The sequence below is a fragment of the Podarcis pityusensis genome, assembly GCF_964106645.2.
Source record: "Podarcis pityusensis genome assembly, chromosome: 5".
NCBI lineage: Eukaryota > Metazoa > Chordata > Lepidosauria > Squamata > Lacertidae > Podarcis > Podarcis pityusensis.
Genome location: NC_138032.1, coordinates 74,706,185 through 74,723,252, shown reverse-complemented (window position 1 = coordinate 74,723,252; position 17,068 = coordinate 74,706,185). Strand labels below are relative to the sequence as shown.

At 46.4% G+C, this 17,068-nt stretch overlaps 1 protein-coding gene and 1 long non-coding RNA gene across 4 annotated transcripts in view; one reads left to right on the top strand and one right to left on the bottom strand.

Moving 5' to 3' along the window:
- ANK3 (ankyrin 3) overlaps positions 1–17,068 on the bottom strand; it is a 393,167-nt gene that overhangs the window by 274,233 nt on the left and 101,866 nt on the right. The gene's annotated exons all lie outside the window — the stretch shown is intronic.
- On the top strand, positions 310–7,955 carry LOC308476969. Its single transcript, XR_013986295.1, has 2 exons — positions 310–561; positions 7,001–7,955. It is a non-coding gene; the product is annotated as an uncharacterized lncRNA (long non-coding RNA).

Below are 17,068 nucleotides of genomic sequence, written 5' to 3'. Positions count from 1 at the left end.
GCAATTCTGTAATCATTTCCCAAGCATTCATCATCGAGTCGTCTGATGGCCGTTCTGAAATTGTATTAATGTGCCACAGGGCCTACTGTTCCTTCTGGACTCTTTTATTATTAGTGTGGAATGCTGAATCAGCCTTTAAATCGAGATTACTATTCAACAAATAAAATCTATTAGGGCCAGTGACAGTCTTTAGTGGGTCCTTGGCCTGGTGCCACTGGCAGGCCCTCTGTCAACTTGGTCCATTGCCAAGTGCTGCTGCTCCCATCACAGTCACCATGCAGTATGGCTGTTTGCTGCCATTGCCTGTCCCTCCCCTGAACCCTCTCTTCCCTGCGAATATGCGGTGACACATATATGGTTACTATGGGAACCAAGCTGGTTCATTCTACAGTGGATGGCTGCAAGGGTAGAGTCCACAAGATGCCATGTGTGATGACATCAGACAATTGCCTCTTGGGGGATGTTGCCACCCACCACAGAATGGAGCTAAGTGTCGCCTCAGCTTCCATAAGAAGTGCCACTACCTCTGGATAAACATTTTACAAGGAGGAGGGGGCCAAGGTAAGTGACTGTTCAGAGTGATAGCAACAAGCAGCAGTGATGGTGGTGAGGGTGGCTTCTCTCAGCGAGGAAACCACCAGAAGGCCCTCGGCGCTGGACCTCAGTGTCCGGGCAGAATGATGGAGGTGGAGATGCTCCTTTAGGTATACTGAACCGAGGCCGTTTAGGGCTTTAAAGGTCAGCACCAACACTTTGAATTGTGCTCGGAAACGTTTCCTCTTAAATCTAATTAAGATGGCCAACTTCCCCTTTTCACATTCTAAAACGTCTCTCTAACTTTTCTGTTCTGAACCAACTTTCTCATCCTGTCCCCAGACCTTATCTCATTTCTTTCTTTTTCAACCCAGTGTTTTATTTGCCAAAACTGGGAGGTACAGGTCAGTTTGTATTGAAATCCACAGAAGAACAACACCTCAAGCATGCTTAGCACATCCCCCCTCCAACTGTAGAATATGGGGCTTGAGGTGGGGGTTGGACCAACGGGTTCAACTACTTATTTATTTATTTATTTATTTATTTTGTTTCTTCCCTCAGGTTCAACAATTTTGATGGTGTAGTGTTTGTTAGTTTTACACAGAACAAACACTAAATTGCACACAGTTTTTCTTTTCTGCACTGCCACAATCCAACATGCTCAGGTACAAATGATTTTTGAATATTTGAGCCATTTTTACAGTTGAGCATTGTGAGAGAAACAAAACACATCATGTATCAAACAGAATTGCCAATGATCTTTATGTTTTCTTTTTATTGGCATTTGCTTTGAAATAACAAATTGGCTGGCAGATGTAATTTTTTATTTACATATTGCTTCAGTCTACTATAAGGGGGACTGATGGGATTTACATCCCATCAGGCTGCTGAGGTTCACCCCCCCCAAAAAAAATCATTGGGTCTATCTTTCCCCCACTTTTGCTGCTGCCAAAATTGGTGGGGTCTTAGAGTGCCAGGAAAAAAATGACTGAGGGTGAGGAACGGAGATAGAGATAGATGATAGATAGATAGATCACATACGCAACAAACAAGTGAAAATCAAACTCTAAAGCAAAATAGTCATGCTCATATGCAACTAGGCTGCACTTAATGGTCCAGATTCATGAAATACAGGCTTTCAGAGTCAGATTTACAGAAGGCGGCTTCTCAGCTCTCCCAGCGCAACATCCATTATACGTGGGCTTCTTGCCATTTGCTCAAAATGGCTTCTATGAATGTTGTCCAACTGACAAATTAAAGGTCTTAGTTTCTCTTTTGGTTCTAACGAACGGCCAGCACTCCCAGCCCTTGCTATCACAATGACCACTCCAAAGGAGGCAAATTAAGAAGAGCACTGAGCTTCAAAGCTGGTACATGCACACAATTTCATAGGACCCAGTCAGTTGAAGTGCTGCTCAGAATGGCTCCTTGCTGCCACTACCAGGCACTGACCTTAACCCCTTCCTCCCTGCAAACATATTTGCCAGTGGTGGTGATCCTTGCTATGAAAGTTATTGACTCTGTGTTCTACAGTGGGTGGCAGCGATATGTGGTTCTGTGACACCTAGTAAGTTGAGCTGCACATTATGGACAGTTGTGGGATTGACACACAACTGCTTCTTCCAGTGCAACACTGTGTTTCTGACAACAAACACTTCTGCTCTTATAAATATGGGAAATGGTGTGCTCGATTGGAAGGCGCATGTCCATGTATACACACGTCTCATTTGACTGTATAATGTACAATGTACAATTTAAGCAAAAAGCAGCTATGTTTGTTCCATATAAGAATGGGAAACGACGTAGAGATTTAAATCTCAGCCTGTTTAAAAGACCCCAATGTGCAACCTTGATAAGGATTGCAGTCAATTAACATAGTTATCAGCCAAATGCATATGGTCTAGGCTGAAACAAGGCCACTGTCTCCTATACTCGTACATAATTCTCTGCTGAAAGTAATCACATGGTAGCCATGGTTACACAGCATAGATAAGAGCTGTAATTTTTGTCTAACAATGTCAGAAATGGGAATGAATTCAGAAATGTCTGATTTCCTTTGTGCACATGAGCATGCGCGTGCACACACACACATACTCCTGTTCTGGATTTATTTTCATTTGTCACACAGAGGCTTTAAAAATAGCAAAATAAAAATATGTGTCCATGTTTAGTTTTAAAGACAACAACAACACATAACACAAGGTGCAATAGTTGCCACAGCACAAATTGATTATTATTTTTCCTAAAATGAGAAGCCCAAGCCATTTAAAGACAACTGTTTCAAAAAAATTTAAAAGCACCATGTGCAACACTCATCCAAAGCCAGCTTATCAGAAGTGCAACAAGTGACAATACATCAGCTGGCACAAATTCAGTTGACGACTTCTGGTTATGAGCAAGCTTGTAATCCAAATACACGCCTACATGAAAGTCCAGTTGAACCAAATTAGACTTGATCCTGAGTAAGCCTGCATAGCATAGGAGTCCCAAGTACTGTAAATGCAGTGTTTCCCACCCCACCCCGGGTTATACATCTGTATGCTTATCAAGTTGTATAGAAATACTCTCCCCTCAAATCATCCTATGCACCAGTATCAGCAGAGTCTGAAAACACTGAAGATTAGAAACTAGTAGAAGAGAAACAGTGGCTCTTGGACAGGAATGATGTGTGCTGGGTGATTTATCTATTTGGCCAATCCATAGTCTAAAGCAGGGTTTCCCAAACTTAGGTCACCAGCTGTTTTTGTACGACAACTCCCATCACCCCTAACTACAAGGACCAGCAGTCAGGGATGGTGGGAGTTGTAGTCCAAAAACAGCTGATGATCGAAGTTTGGGAAACCCAAGTTTGACTCTAAAGCCTGCGTCCACATGGTTGAGTCTCATACCAGTCCATCTAACTAAAAACTGACTACTCCAGGTGCCAGTGGCTCTCCAAGGGCTCAAACAGAGGATCACTCAGATCCCTCTTCCCTGAGCATTTGCTAACTGGAAATGCCAAGGATTGAAACTTGAGAACTTGAGAACTTCTACATGCAAAACACGTGCTCCATCACTGAACTACGATTAAGCAAAATGGGAAAAAATCCAATTGACTCCACCCTTTAAAGGAGGGTGGTACACACATGTGGTAAATATATACATGGACTTAAATGAGGAAAGATCAGGGTTAGGTCACCTTCAGGAGCTACTTTACCTCTCCCCAGGGGTTTAGCTTGGCCAGTGCACTCTCAAGGGGAAATTTTTATAGTCTGGAGAATATGGCATCAGCAGATTGAATTGCTGTTATTGATTCAGCTACACAGTGAGGTTACCCAAATGCACAACCAAAGAAGAGTTAATCAGAGATGGCAGCACTTGGCGGTGAGATAGGATGTTACTTCAGATAGATTTAGATACCACAGAAAGCAAAGGGTCACCCCCTGCTTTTTTTTTGCTTGTCAAGTTTTATGTGTGTCAAATTCATTTGCAAACCCCATAACCACTCTCCAAATTAAACCAAGATGCTCAAAAGGAGGGGTGGGGTGTAAAATAAAGAAAAAAGAAAATGCATCTTATTTCATAAACGTGAAGCATTGTGGGGAACTCAGTCTATTTAAATCTTACCTATTTGTAGACCATTTTTCTATGCCACACAGCAGTGTTGGCCAAAATTGGGCAAAGCCACAAGACTTTACTCCAAAATTATCTGCATCTACTGAATCATTACTTAATGCACATGCTGCAGGAAATGATGTTTTAATCCAAAATGAAAACTTCAGTCAGTTTACAAAAGGGGGGAAATGAAGCACAAATTCAAAGTTAGAGCCTTTCTAGTTTAACTTTAAAAATGATACAGGGGTGTGTAATGATGTGATTTCATCACATTAATTGGTACACTGAGTAGGTGACTGGAGTTCATGCTATTTTTTGTCGGGCATTTCACAGTAGATGGACTGTGAAAAACAGGAGCAATTCTAAATAAGAATGCGCATAACACACTATCATATAAACCACTCTGCAAAAGTGCTTAGGTTCTTGTCTACTATTCCTACACACTGTCTGCCCTCCACTTTTATTCTCACAACAGCCCTACAAAATGCCACTATTTTAATAGTGGAGGGTTGAAGGGAAATGATCACAAAAGATGCCCAAGTCTCAGTGATTGTTGACAAGAATAAAGATATATGATGGAACTCCCCAAACTGGTTATTCCAAGGAAAGAACTACATGCCACAAGAAATGCAAGGCTGCTGTTGAAAATGGCATTTCCCTGTTGAGTTCCATCCTCCTGCTCCATAATATATTATACAAACAATGCAGTATCTGGGTGTCTCAACTTTCTCCACATTTTGTCAGCTGCCACACTATTTAATGACTACAGGTCACAGGTTAAATTCTGCCAGATTTTGCAAAACCACAGAGGGGGTTTGATTTGGTCCAGAGCTGCCGTTTTCCATAGAAGGGCCGTGCTGCTTTTAAGCATTCAGTTCCACGCTGAAACGGTTCCTACTGAAGTTATTTGAGAACTGTGGCCAGAAGCAGTTTGTCCTGTGATACCACACAGAACGTGTCTTAACGCCACTCACTCTGCTAGAAAGAGACAGGTAGACCAGCCAATGACCCCTGGAGCTCAGGGACATGTAGGAGGAGAAAAGGGTCAGGAAGGGCTTTGAGAAGACGTTGGCGGCATTGAGGAATTTCCTTGACTTAGCCAGTCATGGAGACGTGCACATATATTGTTCTGGGCAGGGAGTCCTAAAAGTTTAATGACAGGCATTCTGGGTATTTGCATCACCGTTGTGCACAGAGGAGGGGGAGGAATAAGAGACTGCACAACAGGGGGCAGAGACCTGCCTGTATGATGGATGAAACCTCCAAACACAAATGTGTACCAGGTGTTTCAACAGAGGTACAGCTAAGTTCCCTTAAGAGGCTCGTTCCCCACTGCCAGCTCACGAAGAGGTGGAGAGGGAAAGGGTATTAGAAACAGCACCAAAATTATACATGCGCAAAAGTGGAGTAGTTGGAAGGCGTTAGAAACATGGATGCAGAATCCCATTGCAACTGAACTCATTCACAGCCTGACTACAAACGATTAAGGTGTGTTTTTCAAGCCTCGAAGGGTCAGGGCTTTGCACAAGAGTTATTTATGGAAGTCTAAATTAAGGACACAGCCTCAGGACATCCCTTCCCCCTTAGCCTGGCTTGAAGGGTCACACAGGCTTCTCTCAGCAAGAGCACAATGGTTATGACAGCCCATTATAGGGACCAAATAAAATACTCCTACAATGTAACCCACCCCTCCTCAGTTGCTGGGAGCGGGGAGTGTTTTACTCCCCAACCCCAGTGCCTTACAATTGGGACAAAAGGCCAGAAATCTCACTGCTCTTCCTAATCATGGCAATGCCAGAGGGTGGAGTGTCCAAGCTAGAATGCTGGGGTTTTTCTCTGCAAGCCTTTAAGTAAAGCAGAGTTCCTCACATGAGTTCCTCCCTAACATCCATCCTTCTGTGCATGTGCATGTGCATGTGCATGTGATATGCACATCCCTAGGGCCAGACAACAACCTGTTCATATTTGTTTTCTCTTATTTGCCAGGAACCCCAAATGCTTTTATTGCAATAGGAAGGGCTAAATATAATGGTTTGAGAACTCTTGGGGTAAATGCCATGTTTTGCTCCTGGCAGTGAAAGAGAGGAAAAAATGTCAAGAGCTTCTCTGTCTGGCTGTAAAGCAGATAGATCTCTGAAGGCTTGAACTGAGTGTGCCTTACCCGGTCACCATGATAATAAAAGAAAAAGACTTGTGACAGTAAAAAGTCCAGGCTTGAACTGGCTTTTTATCTTTGCTTTTGTGCAGAAAATGAAGCTATCTGTTTCTTCCATTCTTGTCAACCACTGGTTCTAATGATTGCACATAGCGGCAATGCATTCTGAGTAACTAGAAGGGAAAGATGGAGGTGCCTGCAGTTGTTTATTGCAGTGCACAGCACAGTAATCTGTAGTGAAAAATAAACAAGACAAAGGGCTTCTCTAGAACATTCCATGGGCGTATATCAAAACACTGTAATTTCTAGAACTAATGGTTTGCCACTGACTGACAGCACCTAAGAGATAATGGCTCCAATTACCTATTTAATAATGCAATATTTTTTGTTTTTTATGGCATATGTATCAAGGTTCATCAGAATATGGCACAATGTTAAGTATGCTGTAAGCCATCCTATTTTGCAAGCAGCTGCTGCTGGGCTTTTCTTATATGAACAGTTACCTTTCAATTTGAGACAAAAAGAAAAAGGGAGAAAAGGATCTGCTATTGGAGGCTGGGGGGTGGGCACTGGGGTGAACATGCTCAAGAACATGGTCCCCTAGCATTTTTACCAACTGGAGCAATACATTAATGTGGTTTGGTTGTTTGGTCTGTAGGCACCAGGACATGTGCTTAGGACCAAGACTCTGACTTAGAATTGACTTTGTACCAACAGGACCCCTGCGTCAGGCTCTACCTAGTAACAGAGCCTGGCCACAGACAATGAGATAACGGCCCTGTGCTGCAACCACTCTCTGGAAGCTGGTTTGCTCTACGCAGAAGGGGAAGCTTGAGGATTCTTCAACCTTAACCTCCAAATCTAAAAACACTCCCTTATTATTAGCGTCCGCATTCAAATAGGGCAATGGTAATTATATACATTTTGGGATGTTAGTAGAGGGACTGGCACTGGTCTTATTGGCTAAATGGAACGGTGCCAACCCTGTACCAAACTTAGGTGACAATCTGTATATAAATCCTTTCCAATATAGCCTAAAAACATAGCCCCAAAGCAGTTACTTTTGCAATACCACCAACTGCCTCAGGAGGGTCAAAGTGAGTTACCTGAGGGTCTAGCTGAATGAGTTACCTAAGGGTCAAGCTGAACGGTGCGAGTAATCTCTCACCTTTTAGCTTGAAAGGGGGGAATGTGGTGGTGGTCCAAAGGGCCATAATGAATGTGATAACATGAACCCCTATAAATTCTTGAGTGTGCTTCTAATACAGAAGTTATGATAACCTGTTGCTTTATGAAACTGACAATTTTGCAAGTTGCCACCCCCACTGGGGCAGAAGTACAGCTAATATGTTAATCCCAAAGATAAAGCTCATAAACTAGAACATAAGTTGATCCATGGTGCAAATGGCTACGCGTAACACAGGTTCCCAACATGCACACTAACACAATGTAACAGATCACAGTGAGAATCAAAGCTTAGTTAGCAATGCTTATTGCGCATGTGTATTAAACATGAAATGAGGTAATGATGTACATGATCGGTGAAAATTGAAATCCTTTGTTTGAAATGTTATAAATACCACTGCCTGGACCCCTGGGTGTGGTTGTAGTTTTGCGAAACAATTTGAAACTGTAACCTACTGCCTAGCAATAAACAACAATGGACTCCTAACTCCTCATCTCTGAGTTTTATTGGAGTAAACTCAGAAGATAAGCCATTTTTGGCTTACAACATAAGGAAGTACTCCACACAGCTCATAGTTAAACTGTAGGACCTGCTCCCATAAGGTGTACCAATGGCCCCTGATTTGGATTATTTAAAAAGACAAATTGATGGGAGACAAGGCTATCAATGGTTACTAGCTGTGATGGGACGATGAGCTGCTTGTGTGTAAAATCCTAGTCCCTCAGAGTTTGGTCAAGTTTGCAAACCTCTGTCTGTAACGGAGCCCCTTAAACATGGCTCCGTCAGTCGCTGGCAGATTCCGACAGTGGTTGCTTTCGGAATCGCTTCCAACATAAAAGCTCCTTAACGGAAACACGTCTTCTGGACTCTCTGCGTGACAGTTTCCGGCGAGGAGTGGGTGTCCCTACAGGAGGTCCTGAAACCTCCCCACTGTTTTCGCTGGAAGTGTCTCTGAGCCATCCCTCCAGCTCCCTTTCCCTCAGCTCAGCTCCTCTCCCCCTACTGGTTCCCTCTTCAGCTGCTGAGTCTCTCCCAACCTGTGTGAGCCCTTTCACTTCCCTTCCTTCCGATGGCAGTTCCCTGACATCCACCTCCCCTCCAGGGCCCCCTTCATCCCCTCTCGCCCCCTCCTCTACGGGCGGTGAGGAGGCAAAACCCCGGAATGAACTTCCTTCATCTTCCGATGTCCCGAACACTTCTCTCCACCTGTTGCGGTTCCTGGTCTCGAAGTACTCCTCCTCCTCAGAGTCCATCTCCCCTTCCCCTTCCGATTCCGAGAATCCTTCCAACTCCTCCTCCTCATCGGTGGTCCCAAAGTATTCCCTCCGGAACCTCTCCACAGGCTGAGGTTTCCTTGGGAACCTTTGATGGAACGTTTCTATCAATACCTCGTCATTGATATCTTCTGCCATTACCCAAGTGTTTTCTGACTCCGGTTCTCCTTCCCACGCTACCAAATACTCCACCTGATCCCCCTTCCATCTGGCGTCGAGGATTTCTGCCACATGGCTGCTGCATTCCCTTTCTTCTATGACCGGTCCCCGAGTGGCCATCCCTTCTCGTCCCCCCTCATACGGTGACAGTAACGACCTGTGAAATACTGGGTGCAGTTTCATGTGGTCGGGTAACCGGAGCCTGAAAGCCACTGGGTTGACCTGTTGAATGACCTCAAAGGGACCCAATCTCCTGGGTCTTAATTTCTTACAACCTCCTTTGAACGGCAACCCTTGGGTTGACAGCCACACCCTATCTCCCACCCTTATGGTTTCACCTTCCCTTCGGTTCTTGTCTGCCTGCCTCTTGTATTCTTCCTTCGCCCTTTCTAAGTTGAGTTGGAGCTGACGATGGATTGCTTCCATTTCTTCTACAAAATGCTCGGCTGCCGGGACACCCCATCTCTCCCCTTCTCCCCCTGGGAAAGCCCTGGGATGACACCCATAATTAGCCAAGAAGGGGCTCATCCCTGTGGACACATTCTCGGCATTGTTGTAGGCAAATTCCGCCAGCGCCAACTTTTCTACCCAGTCATTCTCTCTGTCATTGACATAACACCTCAGGTATTGCTGGAGGACCCCGTTTGCTCTTTCCGCCTGCCCGTTGGTTTCAGGGTGCCGGGCAGTCGAAAAGTTGACCTCCACCTGCAGTAAGCTCATGAGCTTCCTCCAGAACCTGGAAGTAAATTGTTTTCCTCGGTCTGAGACCACCCTCAATGGCACCCCGTGCAACCTAAAAATGTGTTCTACAAATAACTTCGCTGTCTCTTCCGCCGTGACTGCATGCGAGCAGGCTACAAAGTGGCACATCTTTGTTAGTAGGTCTACCACCACCATGATGGCTGTTTTCCCCTTGGACTTCGGCAGATCAGTCATAAAATCTATCGACACTGCCTCCCAAGGTCGTTCTGGGGTTGGTAAGGGTTCTAATAGCCCCGCCGGTGCCCGCCTCTCCCCTTTGGCTCGCTGGCATTGCTCACACCCTCTTACATACTCCCGTACATCTTCCCTCACCTTAGGCCACCAAAATTCCCTGGTGACCAACCACATGGTTTTGTGTTGTCCAAAATGCCCCGCCGTGGGGCTGTCGTGCAACTGCTTGAGTACCCTCCCCCTTAAGTCTCCTTCAGGGATATACAGTGCCCCTTTGTAATACAAAGCTCCATTTCTTTCCTCGAAACCCCCTGGTTCCTCTCCCTCACCCCTAAGACCTCTGAGCTTATTCTGGGCGTATTCATCATTCTCTGTTTCCTCTACCAGTTCTCTTTGTCCCACCAATGCCGCCCCACACACCCAGCGGTCCTCTGGAATGACATGTCTCTCTTCGGGTGCTCCCTCCCCCTCCAAATATTCAGGTTTGCGTGAGAGAGCGTCCGCCCTAATGTTCTCTGGGCCTGGCACGTAACAAATCTCAAAGTTAAATTTGGAGAACTCCTGGGCCCATCTCACTTGCCGTTGGTTGAGCACTCGTGCCGTCCTCCAATACTCTAGGTTCTTGTGGTCAGTGCACACTTGCACCTTATGTTGTGCGCCAATTAGCAGGTGCCTCCATCTCCGGAACGCCTCATGAATGGCTAGTAGTTCTCGGTCATACACCGTGTAGTTCCTCTCGGATTTGTTCAGCTTTCGCGAAAAAAAGGCACACGGTCTCCACTCTGACTCCTCCTTCCCTGGCTGCAGAAGCACCGCCCCAATAGCTCTGTCTGATGCGTCAGTTTCCACTCTCATCGGTTTTTGTAAATCCACATGCAGGAGTTGTTGTTCCGAGGCGAAGGCCCTTTTTAGTTCCTCAAATGCTCGCTCCGCCTCCTCAGTCCAAACGAACTTCTTCTTACTGCTGAGACAGTCCGTAATGGGCGCCGTCAGGTGGGCAAAGTTTCGGATGAACTTACGATAGAAGTTCCCAAATCCTAGGAACCTCTGCACATCCTTCCTTGTTTTGGGTGTTTTCCATTCCAGCACCGCCTGGACCTTGCCGGGATCCATGGCCAATCCCTTGTCTGACAGGCGATACCCCAGGAATTCCACCTCCTTGGTATGAAACTGACACTTCTCCAGTTTCACCCACAGCTGGTTGGCTTGCAGCCTGCTCAACACTTCTCTGACGTCTCTCACATGCTGCTCCTCATTCTCAGAATACACCAACACGTCGTCTAAGAAGGCCACACAATTCTTGTAAAGCAAAGGCCCCAGGACGTGGTTCATAAACGATTGAAAGCACGCGGAGCCTCCTTGTAGGCCGAAGGGCATAACTAAATATTCAAATGCCCCCAAAGGGGTGAACATGGTGGTTTTCCATTCATCCCCCTTCCTTATTCGTATCAGGTTGTACGCCCCCCTTAGGTCCAGTTTAGTAAAAATCTTTCCCTTCCTGACCCTTGTCAAAATGTCGTCAATCCTGGGCATAGGGAAAGCCACTGGTTCTGACACTGCATTTAAGGCCCTGAAGTCACACACAAGCCTCGGCTTGTTCGTGTTTTTTTTATCCACAAAAAACACTGGACTGCCCCCCACCGCCCTGGACTCTCTGATGAACCCTCTCTTCAGGTTCTTGTCAATGAACTCTCTTAGCTCCTGCATCTCTCTGTCTGACATGGCGTACAGCTTGCCTACAGGGAGCTGTGCCCCAGGGAGTAAATTGATTTGACAGTCAAAGGGTCTATGCGGGGGTAGTTGGTCAGCTTCCCTTTCGCTGAAGACGTCGCGGAGATCTGCGTATTGTCGTGGTACCTTCACGTTCTCCATTACTTCAGTCCCTGCTAGGGTGGCTTGGGCCCCTGCCAAACCCTTTCCCTCTTTGCAGTGTTCTAAGCAATGTGCTGAACCAAAAGAAACCACTCTCTGATGCCAGCCCACCAGCGGATCATGTAACGCTAGCCAGCTCATCCCCAATATAATGGGAGCTCCTCCCAAGGTGGCCACATTAAACGCTATCAGTTCGGTGTGCCTTGCCACCTTCATTATCATTGGGACGGTCTGCAAGCTGACTTCTCCTCCCAACAGCTCCCTGCCATCGATCGTGGTCACCTGCAGGGGGTTGCTTAAAGGGATCGTCTGTATCTGGTGTTCAGCTGCAAACTCTTTGCTCATGAAATTGCAGGAGCTGCCTGAGTCCAACAGCGCCTTTATCTTTAGAGGGTGTCCGTTTGGCAGCTCTAGCGCCACTTCTATCACTAGGGCGGGTTTAGGAGGTTCTGGCGTGGGCACTTTCACTGCTCTTTGGCCTGGCTGCTGTGCCCCGACGGTGGCAGCCAGGCGTTGGCTTTTACTTGCTTCGGTATTTCTTCCTCTCTTCCCTCCACAGCTCCTACCATCCCTTGCCATTCCTTCCTCTGGGGGCAGACTCTGGCAAAGTGACCTGGCTGTTGGCAGAGATAGCATTTCCGGGCGCCTTTTCCCTCCTTCTTTCCCCCCTCACTGGGCTTTGAAACTGCGCGCGCGCGCGCTGTTCCGATTTCCATCGGCTCTGCCGGCGGGAAAGTTGGCTCTGGAATGTCTGGAATGCGGAACTCCTTCCAACGTTCCCCCTTCCCTTCCCGCCTCTCCAATGCTCTCGCCTCCTGGCGCGCTCCTATGGTCAGCGCTGATTTGGTCAGCTGGTCCATAGACTCCACCCTGGGCGCCCGGGAAAGTTCGTCTTTCACAGCCGAAGAAAGCCCTTCTTCAAAGAGCATTTGAATGGGTTCCGCCGATAGATCCCACCCCAATTTATGGATCAACATGGTGAACTCAGTCCAGTACTCACGGACAGATCGGCTCCCCTGTTTGCAAGCCATTAACTGTCTGCGGACCACTCCCTGTTCAATATCGCTGGAAAACATCAGATCCATGGCGCGAAAGAACTTCATCGTGTCCTTTAGGACGTCACTATTCGCTGCCATCAGGGGTCTAACCCAGTCTCTCGCCCCCTTTTCAAGATGCCCAATCACGAAAGCCACTCGTGATTCCTCGTCAGGGAATTCATCAAACTGCAGATTGAGGGCATATTGCATCTCTGTCCGAAAGCCATGATAGTCTTTGGGCTCCCCCCCAAACTTCTGCACCAATCCTGGTACCTTTCTGACGAGCTGGGTGTCTTTCCCCTTTTTGTCTGCATCCTGAGCCCTCCTCTCCTCAAGCCTCGCCGTCTGCAGCGCTAGCTGGACCTCCAACACCCGGTACCTTTCTTCCAGGCTTGGACCCGCTCCAGCTCCTGCTTCTCCGGTTCCGGCTGGGTTGCTCATGATGCCTTCTCCTGCACAAGCTGCTCACGAAGACTGTCGGAATGCTGTGATGGGACGATGAGCTGCTTGTGTGTAAAATCCTAGTCCCTCAGAGTTTGGTCAAGTTTGCAAACCTCTGTCTGTAACGGAGCCCCTTAAACATGGCTCCGTCAGTCGCTGGCAGATTCCGACAGTGGTTGCTTTCGGAATCGCTTCCAACATAAAAGCTCCTTAACGGAAACACGTCTTCTGGACTCTCTGCGTGACAGTTTCCGGCGAGGAGTGGGTGTCCCTACAGGAGGTCCTGAAACCTCCCCACTGTTTTCGCTGGAAGTGTCTCTGAGCCATCCCTCCAGCTCCCTTTCCCTCAGCTCAGCTCCTCTCCCCCTACTGGTTCCCTCTTCAGCTGCTGAGTCTCTCCCAACCTGTGTGAGCCCTTTCACTTCCCTTCCTTCCGATGGCAGTTCCCTGACACTAGCCATAACACTTATTTGTGTGTGCTACCTCTACTGTCAGAGAATAGCTCTTTCTGGGAATTGTAAGTGGGGAGAACACTGCTTCACTATTCAAGTCCTGCCTGGAGGCTTCTAATTGGCATCTGCTTGGCCACCGTGGGAACAGGATGCTGGGTTGGATAGACTTTTGGTCTGCTCCAGGAGGGCTCTTGTTGGGGTTGTTGGGTGTATATGCTGCAGAAGCTCAGTTGAAGCGATTAAGCTTACCACAGAAAACAGCCATTTAGCGGAGTTGTCTGTACTAGGCCAACACCAACATAGATATACACACTATTTGCTAATAATAATAATAATAATAATAATAATAATAATAATAATAATATTTTATTTATATCCCGCCCTCCCCAGCCAAAGCCAGGCTCAGAGCAGCTAACAACAGTAAAATAATACAGCATTACAACAGATGTTACGATAGTCTTCTCTCTCTGAGCCCAGAGAAGGCTCTTTGCTTCAAAGTCCTTGCTGGGTTAAAGGCCACAGCCAAGTCCTGATTTAAGTTCCAACTTCTTCCTCAGACAATCTCTTCACAAAATTCTTCACATGTATCCACAGTTCCGACAGAGAGCCTTCAACTATTCGCGATCCACACAGTATTCTGTAACCTGAGCCCTTTTATACACAAAGTTACTTTCCAAATCTACCCAGATAAGAGTGTCACAAGATGCCTGCAAGTGCATTGTGGGGGATGAGTCATTTCTGCTGACGCATGGAGAATTAACCCATTAGCTGCATTCCTTAACAGGCTCCTTCTCCATTTTTAGATTTTTCACAAATATAAGATCCACTGCTAAAAGCTATGCTGACAATGCACTCGAATTTCCGCATAAGTGTACATGTTAAACTGTAAAGGTCTCCAACTTTAATTTTGGCAACTTTAGAAAACGAACAAGCCACATTAGCAGACTTCATCCTTGTTGCGGGGGGGGGGGGGAGTTGTTAAGGGTATGAAATGGGGAACCTCCTTGCAGAAGGAAGTGGGAGACAAATTGTTGCAGCCTACAATTAAGCTAATTAAATGAATGCCTTGCAAATGCACTATAATGAAGGGGGGAAATCAAGTAAGATGATAGAAGTGTTATAATGCATTAGCATGAAAGGCATGCTAATTAAAAAGCCCTGGTGAGGCACAAAGAGCAGTGAATTTCCAAACTGGAAAGCTGTTTTGAATGTGCGCCAAGTTGCGAGAGCTTGACCCTACAACTTCCATTCTACGGAGAAAAGCAAATTGTGCAAAACGAGAGGGAAGTGAAGTAAACAAAATGCCATTTCTCTCTCTCTTTGACATCCGCCCAAGCCCTTATGTTTTTGTAGCTGTGAACACTCTGGCAGGGATTGGGAGAAGGGCAGGTAAAAGCCTGCTATCACTGAGTTGCAAAGATCCTGGAGGAGGGAGAGCAGGCAAAGGGGACTAGACAAGAAGGGGAAACAAGCAGTGGTGCACTTAGGTAATTTTGAACTCTGCACTTAATGGTCTTTTGTGGCAGCAGGGAGGATCTCCTTAGAAGGAAATGTACTGTATATTTCTTCCCTTGATATGCAGGATAAGTCAGCCTAGCTGCATTTGGAGGCCATCCTGCTCATTCTGCCACATGGACTCTCAGATTTCTGCCCCCAAGTCCTACCCTGACGGCACCACTGCAAATAAGAAGCAGGGCAGGGTCTATTATGCAGGGCAGAGCTTCAGCAGGTAGCAAACTAATGGAAGCAGGATTGTTGGAAGCATCAAAGCATTGGGTGAAGTCCAAAGAGATGAGGTGAAGAGAAGGCCAGAGGAAGGGATGTGAAAAATGAGACAGGAGAGTGGCTATGAACTTCAAAGGCAAGCTAAGCTTTGGTCTCTTCATTGATTTTACACAACCAGCCAAATATTTGGCTGCAGCCCGATGTTGCTTTGGTGGATGCTGCTAGCAAGCAGGAAAGTGCCCTTCTAGAAAAGCAGGCACTGTGGCTACAGTCCTGTGCTCAGTTGGATGCCAGAAGTGTCTAGGGCACACAAGCAACATGTTCTTCCCTGGCACTTTTGAGGCAATGTATTTTTTCCCCCACTCCACTGCTATCTTCTAAGTTATGGAAGTTCTAGGATCAAAGCTCCAGACTGGAGTTTGCATTAAAACTATTTTCCAGTTTGAAAATGTGATGCCTTTCTGCCAAGGTGTTATTGTTTTTTAATGCATAGCTTTTATTTTGACTCATTGTCAACACTTCCTTCATAATTTTGCTCCCCAATTTATTTGAAAGCTCATTGCAGGCAGCTTCCAGATTCTGCAAAATGGTTGTTGATTATTGATTGATTTATTTTTTAGCAGAGGAGATTTCCCCAAGAAATGATAAACCCAGATTAAATTAAGGGAGGTGGGGGGGTGAGGGATACTGGCAACAGTTTTGATGGATGATGTCATGTGGACACTGCAAAAACAAAACCCCACAACCCAAACTTATGTGCATGAGGATCGCTTGCCCACAATAAACACCCATATGGAAGCACCCTTAGTCCCAATGAACTCCTGATGCAATTACAAATAACTAGGTGAAGAATTAGCCATACACCACGTGCACAGACATTCAAGGTGGAATAAACATATTCATTGACAGTAAAGGGAGATCTGCACCAAGTTAAGAACTGGGTGCCTAATTTTGGCAACCAACCCCAAAGTTAGCATTTCATGACAATATGTACATGGAAAGGAGATGCGTGGGTGACTGTCACAAAGGAATTCCTGCACAATTCCTGATAGAACATTGTGTGGGCTGTTTCGATCATCCACAGACTAATTTAGAAAATTAAAAGGGTCATCTGGTATGTGTATGGGGACGGGATTTCAAAAGGTACTACAAAGGTACTACAAGAGTACCTCTACATTTTTTTTAAAAAAGAGCAAAGTTACATTAGAGTAAAGGTAAAGGTACCCCTGCCCGTACGGGCCAGTCTTGCCAGACTCTAGGGTTGTGCGCTCATCTCACTTCTGGGTCATGTGGCCAGCGTGACAAGCTGCATCTGGCGAGCCAGCGCAGCACACGGAACGCCGTTTACCTTCCCGCTGGTAAGCGGTCCCTATTTATCTACTTGCACCCAGGGGTGCTTTCGAACTGCTAGGTTGGCAGGTGCTGGGACCGAACGACGGGAGCGCACCCCGCCGCAGGGATTCGAACCGCCGACCATGCGATCGGCAAGTCCTAGGCGCTGAGGCTTTTACCCACAGCGCCACTCGCGTCCCATTACATTAGAGTAGTGGGAGATAAATAATTTCACAGCATGGGTTGGAAAAGAATTCTGAAAACCTATGCAAATTCTGAAAACCTATGCAAAAGGATTGCCTCCCAAACCTTGAATATACTTAGGTTTGTTAAAGTCGCCAGCCATGTTAACGTCCAGAGTTTGTTGATGTATT